The 7896-nt window shown below is 42.3% G+C and overlaps 1 protein-coding gene and 1 long non-coding RNA gene across 10 annotated transcripts in view; one reads left to right on the top strand and one right to left on the bottom strand.

Annotated features, from left to right (window-relative positions):
* The window catches only part of crebbpb (CREB binding lysine acetyltransferase b), a 52944-nt gene that overhangs the window by 5864 nt on the left and 39184 nt on the right, over positions 1-7896 (top strand). Inside the window, exon 1 of one of the 9 annotated variants that reach the window (XM_032536948.1) lies at positions 486-570. The exons of the other annotated variants lie outside the window; for them this stretch is intronic. The gene's annotated coding sequence lies outside the window, so the exon portion shown is untranslated. Of the gene's footprint in view, positions 1-485; positions 571-7896 lie in introns of those variants that run through there. 9 annotated transcript variants of the gene reach the window in all.
* LOC116702634 (uncharacterized) overlaps positions 2975-7896 on the bottom strand; it is a 37668-nt gene continuing 32746 nt past the window's right edge. The window contains exon 4 of the long non-coding RNA XR_004335225.1: positions 2975-2984. This is a non-coding gene — a long non-coding RNA (uncharacterized LOC116702634). The remainder of the gene's footprint in view (positions 2985-7896) is intronic.

Genomic DNA, 7896 nt, shown 5'->3' with positions numbered 1-7896 from the left:
AATATCCACTTCATAGAAAATATTTTTTTGTAATTTTGCTCTTTTTATTTAAGCCCAGAGAGATTTTATGGCTGCTTGTTTCGACTCTGCGAAAAGATGATTCTGTGCAGACGTAAACCGGCTCTGCGAAAAAGGGATTTGCTTACGCCTTGTGTAATATTTTATGATAATTTTATTTATTTTTCTCGAACTGAAATATTTTTTGGACGTATTATTGAATATTATGTGGGTGGTGGGTGTTGGATTATCATGGGGTGATCTTCGGCGCGAAGCGTGGCGCTGTTGCCTTTCTTTTGAAACCTTTTTTTCTCCGGCAGCATTTTTGCCAGTCTGCCAGTCAAAAAAAAAAAAAAAACAACGTTAAATTGCTCTTTTAAACACAACGTTGGGAAAGTTACCAGTTATACTAGCCGAAGGTCGACGAGTTGGACTGAACCTGCTTCTATTTTTCCTGCATCATCATCCATTCACTGAATCTGCCGACCGATGGCTGACAATCTCCTGGATTCCGGACCCCCCACTGCAAAGCGACCCAAGCTTAATTCACCTCTCTCGTATCAGATGGCCCAGGTAAGGACAACCCATGTTTTTACAATTGTAACGTACTTACAGGGAGATGTGCTAACTCGCAATACGATTTTTACATTGTAAAACCTATAATTTTTGAATGGTTTTTTTTGAGACGGGAGGTCTACGGTGAAGTACACCCGTCCACCACTTCAGTTGTGCAGTGCAAATATCCAGTAAAACTGTACCAAGTCTTTGTTGGATTGTTCGATTAAATTTCAACTGATTGAACATGTCATAACTGCATTAGTGTAAAAGTACAAGCTCAATGCCTGTCTCTCATAATTGCTTAACACTGATATGCTCCAACTTTGCAGTCTTAAAGTGTTAAAAGTAGTTAAAACACAAATGGTGCAACCGGTCTTAACACCCGGAATACAGGGGGGGTGACATGTTGACAGGACATGTGCAGGGTAGGCGTTAGTTTTTTTCTCACCGTTTCTGACTGATGCTCTAGTGTCGTGGCACCTGTGCATTTATAGCCACATGTGATAAAACAAATATTTATGTGATCGCCTCTCGATCCCTTCAGAAAAAACCTCTTACCCACCAGCACAGAGAACATGCTGCCCACGTATCCTTGGAGTTGGATTGGACGTAGTGTCTTGCTCTGTGCCTCCTCACCGTGCAGAGCACACACGAGCACTTGAACCTGTGTTGTCTGATTAAAATAATCTCTACCACTACTGGTGCCGCTGAGGCTGAGCCCTCTTTCTTCAGCAAAATTCTGAGTGATCTGGGGCAAAATGTCTGGGGAAATATACTGGAATATTGCACTTGTTTTTTTACCTACTTCCAGGTTTTCTGCTGCCAGTATTTATATTTTGGCATCAATGGCTTAATAATCTTGCAAGCGAGAAAAACTGCTGCCCTAATAAATCTTTTAGAAGACTTCAACTGTAACCCTCGTCATCCATATACATTTGCTGACTTTTCAGATTATTGTTGTTTATCTGTGATAGAATGAGCCATTTAATTACTTTCAACCCCTTATCCTGTACATAACATTGCGAAAATGTCTAAATTTGACAGTCACTAACAATGGACAGATAAATTGATACAGAGTAATACTAATTTGATATCTTGGCACCAGAGCTCACCTTTGTAGTTTCTTCAAAATTACAAGTGACTACTTAAATCTTAACAGAACTTTTGGCATCTTGTCTTGTATGAACTAATTTTACAGGGACTTATGTAGATGGGGACTCGCACTTTCAAGAGGGAAACCTGCTGACGCTACCTTCTCGAAAAGTGGACCGCAATCGCATATCCAGTACAGCCAAAGAGTTTGGCCACCCTTCTCATTCAATGTGTTACCTTTTATTTTCATGACTATTTACATTGTAGATTCTCACTGAAGGCGTCAACTATGAATGACCACAATAACTGAATTATCTTAACAAAAAAGTGTGAAACAACTGAAAACATGTCTATAGTTTTCTTCAAAGTAGCCACTCTTTGCTCTGATTATTGATTTGCACACTCTTGGCATTCTCTTGATGAGCTTCAGAGGGAGTCACCTGAAATGGTTTCCCAACAGTCTTGAAGGGTTCCCAGAGATCTAGCACTTGTTGGCCCTTTTGTCTTCACTCTGCAGTCCACTCACCCCAAACCATCTCGATTGGGTTCAGTCCGGTGACTGTGGAGGCGCAGCACTCCATCACTCTCTTCTTGGTCAAATAGCCCTTACACAGCCTGGAGGTGTGTTTGGGTCATTGTCCTGGTAAAATAAATGATGGTCCACCTAAAACAAACCCAGATGGGCACGTTGCAGCAGGATGCTGTGGTAGCCAAGCTGGTTCAGTAGCCTTCATTTTGGAATAACATCCCTAACAGTGTCACCAGCAAAGCACCCCCACAACCATCACACACCTCCTCCTGCATGCTTCACGGTGGAACCAGGCACGTAAATCCTCCGGTCACCTTTTCCTCCGTTGCTCAAAGACACGGTGGTTGGAACCACAGATCTCAAATTGGACTCATCAGACCAAAGCAAAGATTTCCACGGTCTAAGTCCATTCCTTGTTTTTCTGGCCAAAAACAGATCTCTTCTGCTTGTTGCGTCTCCTTAGCAGTGGTTTCCTAGCTGCTATTTCAACATGAAGCCTGTTTTGCGCAGTCTCCTTTTAACAGTTGTTTCTAGAGATGTGTCTGCTGCTAGAATCTCTGTGATATATCATCTGGTCTCTAATCGAGCTGCTGTTAACTTGTGATTTCTGAGGCTGGTGACTTGGATGAACTTATCCTCAGCAGCAGAGGTGACTCTTGGTCTTCCTTTCCTGGGGCGGTCCTCAGTGTAGCCAGTTTCATTGCAGTGCTTGATGGTTTTTGTCGACTGCACTTGGGACCATTCAAAGTTTTTGCAATATCCAGACTGACTGACCGTCATGTCTTAAAGTAATGATGGCCACTCATTTCTCTTTACTTACTGATTAGTTCTTGCCTATATATATTTTAACTGTTATCCAATAGAGCTGTTGGCTGTGTACCACCCTGACTCTGCACACCACAACTGATGGTCCCAACCCCATAATAAGGCAAGAAATTCCACAATTAACCCTGACAGGCACACCTGTGAAGTGAAAACCATTTCAGGTGACTACCTCATAGGGCTGCACATAATCAAATTTTAATCGCTATCACGATTTGGACTTCCCCACGATCAAATTTGCGTGATCGAGCGTTTATTTTTTTAAAGCGTCATTTCATAGAACGCTCCGGGTTTATTGCAAAGCCCTCTCACCGTTCCGTAAACCGTCTTCATTTGCCATCAGAGTAATTCCCTGCACCCGCGCATCTTCGTTTCTAGATGTAGACGGTCACAGAGGACAGAGTAACGGAGGGAAACTCAACGAGCAGTCGGTTAACTTTGGTCTTAGTTTACCAGTTTACCGGAACGTACATTTTGTCCTTCTGTTGTTTTTCAGACAACAGCAGCGGCAGTGCTGTGCTAGTACGTCTGTTAGCTGTTCGCTAGTACGTCTGTTGGCTTTAGCGTCTTGTAGTCCTCTGTGACCACCGGTGCTAATGCCCTGCATTCACTGCAATGTTGTTTGTATGGAGATATGGTGTTATTTGCATTACATTACCCATTTCGTCTGTAAAGCCGTGCTTGTGTTTGGATCTCTCTCTCTTCTCTCTCCTCTTACTCTCCGGCCCGGTCCACACTTCTGACATTTGTCTACAGTTTTAATTTTTTATTAACACAGCTGTATATTGTTAAATATGAGGGGCGCACCTGTATTTGTACCAGTGTTTCCGCGGGTAACTCTGCTATCGCGGCCGCCACGGCAAAGAACACAGAAGAAGTTATTGTATTCAACTAACTTCAGTTGGTAGAGTAATAGCATGTGAAACGGAGCTGCTGGACCTGGGCTAGAGATTTGACCCATGGCCAGAATATCCTAGTTCATAAAAATGCAGTGCAGTGACGATACAGACGTTTCATACACACGACGTGTGTATCCGCCATTCGACCCGTGCTGGACCCGTTCATAATGATCAGCCGTCTCTCTGTGAGTAGCGTCCATCACACTCCCTCTCGCAGTTATAAATTGCCTATGTGACGATAACATTTGTTTTGGTTAAAATCAACAAATAATCACAATCAAAATTTTGATCAAAATAATCGTGATTATCATTTTGGCCATAATCGTGCAGCCCTACTACCTCATGAAGCTCATTGAGAGAACACCAAGGGTTTGCAGCGCTATCAAAAAAGCAAAAGGTCACTACTTTGATGAAACTAGAATATAAGACGTTTTCAGTTGTTTCACACTTTTTTGTTAAGTACATAATTCCACATGTGTTCATTCATAGTTTTGATGCCTTCAGTGATAATCTACATTGTAAATAGTCATGAAAATAATGTAAATGCATTGAATAAGAAGGTGTGACCAGGGGTTTGGCCAGGGCTGTCTGATCAGGGTTCAACCCTCCTTTCGGAAATTCAAACCAAGCCAGTCTACATGGGTATGTCCCTGGTCATGACAATTCAGAGATCACCTGGGTCACAACCTGGCAGCAATGCATAACAATTACTTTTAGTGCTAGAGATGGCTGAACAGTCCAGTCCAGCTGTATAGGCCATCACAAGAACTAATATGTTTAGTAGCTACTAAAATGACAATTTGTCATTGTACAGTAGGAATAGAGAAATTAAAGGGAGATTTCACTATTGGAAAGATAAATAAATCTTTAAATTGGGTCACTTATGTAGTAGAAGTGTAATTTTTTATTTATTTTTTATTTTTATTTTTTTAAATTGGTGCCTTTTAGGCTGAGAAAAACCATAAAATGTGTTTTTGGCTCATGTGGACGAAAGACACCAAATCCCAGAAAGCTACTTGCTTTGCTGCTCTACAAGTCCACTCCCAAGCCACGCCTACCATTTATAGACATATACAGACAGTGAGGCATTTAACTCAACTCAAATGTGTTTTATCATTTCAACCATATACACAAAACGTTTCACCGTGGCTCAAGTGGTGTTACGCATTTAATATATATAAAAACGACATATGAAACAGGCTACATTTAGTGCACGCACATTATAGGCTCTGGTAGCATAGCTTGGTGGGCTGTAAACACCCAGCATAAACACAGCCGTGAATTTGCCTGTGTTGTAGAATGGTTGGCTTTTAAGTCACAAACTCCACCAGCAGTTAGCAGTAGTTGGATAAAAGAACCCCATTTCTGCACCTGTCTGTGTTAACACTGCCCACCTCCACAAATCTTACCCGACCGAGCAGTATCTGCTCTGAAGGCTAGCAGGCCTGGTAGCTAGATAGCGGAGTCCGGTACAAACAAAAAAGCAGTCTCTGAACTTGCGTTGTGAGTTTTGTTGTAGTAGGATGTAGTCCAGTTTGTCTAATGATCGGGTACTTGCAAGCACGATGGATCGGACAGGTGGCTGTCTAGTGTTCGCTTTACAGCTAGCTGGAACTCCTGCCCTCGCTTGCCGTTTCCGCTTTAGCGCACACCGTTGTTGATGTCCCCTTACCTGTCTAGAGGCATCAGGCGGGTTGAAAACATGCAGAACTAGCTGCCTTGTAGTCCACAGCCTTTGGGCAAAAAATGCCTCCGATCACGCTAAAAGACAATTTTTGTGTCATGGGAGGCTTTTGTCCAGTCCCGCAATACAGAGGAATCTAGTCTCAGGGAGAAATGAGAGAGGGAAGCACGGCCATTCAAAAATACTACCGGGTTTCAACTGATACAAAGCTTATTGCTAATCAGTGAAGTATGCTTTTAAGCTTATTTTATTTTGTTTTGCAGGGATTACGTATGAACGTATCAGACACTTAGATGATTTTGTGCAGACAATTTCTCCTCTGTATATTTTTTGCAGGAGCTGGAAAAGCTAATGGGTTACTCTAGTATCAATTTATGACCACCTTAAGACCAGGCGAGAACACTTCTGTGTTTGATTTCATTAAAAATAAAGTTGGGCTTTGGAGTTCGCGTTACGGCATTTTTTTTTTTTAACAGAGTAAAAGAAGTGAGATTCGTGCTACTGCAGCAGCAGCACTGAACTGCAGGCTGGAGTGGGGATGCGGAGAGAATTAAACGCAACGTATTTTCATACTTTACGCTGGGTTTATACAGGCAGTTTGGCTCGGAAAAACTCCACTACCACTCTGCAAAAGGCGGACTAGTGAAGAAAGAGGACCGCAGATTAACCAGCAGGGCGAGCACACCGCACAGTGTGGTGTGGAGGTAAATAACAGGGAGCCATTTGAGACGGGAGACCAAAAATAAATAGGCGGTCAATAGTAAAAAAATAGTTATAAAATCTCGATCTCAATTCACCCTGTTCATTACATTTTTTTAATAACTTTTTTTTTATTAAAAAAATTGTAAAAACAAATTATTTAATGACTTTGATTAACGTTTAATTTTACAAGCCGACTACATCACAAGCACTACAACTGTCTTTTTGTGAGTTTTAAACATAGACTGTATAAAATAAGTGTTAATTGAAGCCTCTGTGTTTACAGGCTTGTAGTGATGCGCAATGTTCTATAGCTCAGGCCAAAACATCAGTTTGGTACTGCCAATTTAATTTTTTTTGTTTTGTCATGGTTCACATGTGCAATAAACATTACACTTTGCGAGAACAAAATTGTGGCAGAGAATCGTGATATCAATTCCAAGCTAAAAAAATCATGATTCGTATTTTTCACTGAATTGTGCAGGCCTAGTTGGAATTTTTGCAAATTTGCAACAGCATGCTTTTGACATAAACTTCTTTTAGTAACAATGGCTGAAAACAATGGCGTTGGGCACCACTTTCAGAAAGCTTATAAGCTAGTAGTAAAATGCTGCTTGTATCTTTTATCAACCATCCAGTCTATGGTCCATCCAGCAACATTGTCGTGTGTGTGTGTGTGTGTGTGTGTGTGTGTGTGTGTGTTGGTGTGTGGTGGTGTGTGTGTGTGTGGGTTGTGTGTGTGTGTGTGTGTGTGTGGGTGGTGTGTGTGGTGTGTGTGTGTTTGTGTGTGTGTGTGTGTGTGTGTGGTGTGTGTTGTGTTTTGTGTGTGGTGTGTGTGTGTGTGTGTTGTGTGTGGTGTGTGGTGTTGTGTGTGGTGTGTGTGTGTGACACTGAACTATCCTTGTTGGTATCTTGTGCAGTAGCTAATACCGAGGATTTAAAAAGCATGGGCCATCTCATTTCAGTCAGTTTTGGGTTTGCACCCACTGTAGCCACCTCTTAACTTTCATCTTCCATTGTTCGAACTGTCTCGTCTTCTGTGGGTGGCTACATTATCTAGCTAGCGGACAGTCCTCCGTCTTCAGCCAAGGTAGTTTATCTTATCAGAGGGGTGCAGGAGTTTTTGCCGGGCAATAAAGCAGCCCGACACCGAGACGACGACTCCTCCACTGCTGCCAGAAGCCCTTTCTGTCTCAGTTGACTGACGCCACACACACACACACACACACACACCCACACACACACACACACACACACACACACACACCACACACACACACACACACACACACACACACCACCCCCCCCCACACACACAAACACACACACACACACCACACACACACACACACACACACACACACACACACACACACGTATTCAGTAAGACATTTCACAGTGTCTCTTGTAGACCTGCTCTCTTTGAAGTACTGGATGCATCTCAGGGTCTTAATTACACTGAGAAGATTCTAAGTGGCATGCTGCAGATGGGAAGGTAAGTACAGTTTTTTGTTCAGGTTGGAAAAAAACACTTATTTTAAGAAAATGTGGAGGCAGATCTGTGAGAAACCAGCTTCTACTCTGCCCTTTTTCTTGTTCACAGTTGCATGTACTTT

The sequence above is a fragment of the Etheostoma spectabile genome, chromosome 15, assembly GCF_008692095.1.
Source record: "Etheostoma spectabile isolate EspeVRDwgs_2016 chromosome 15, UIUC_Espe_1.0, whole genome shotgun sequence".
Taxonomy (NCBI): Eukaryota; Metazoa; Chordata; class Actinopteri; order Perciformes; family Percidae; genus Etheostoma; species Etheostoma spectabile.
This window is presented reverse-complemented; position numbering and strand designations above follow the sequence as displayed.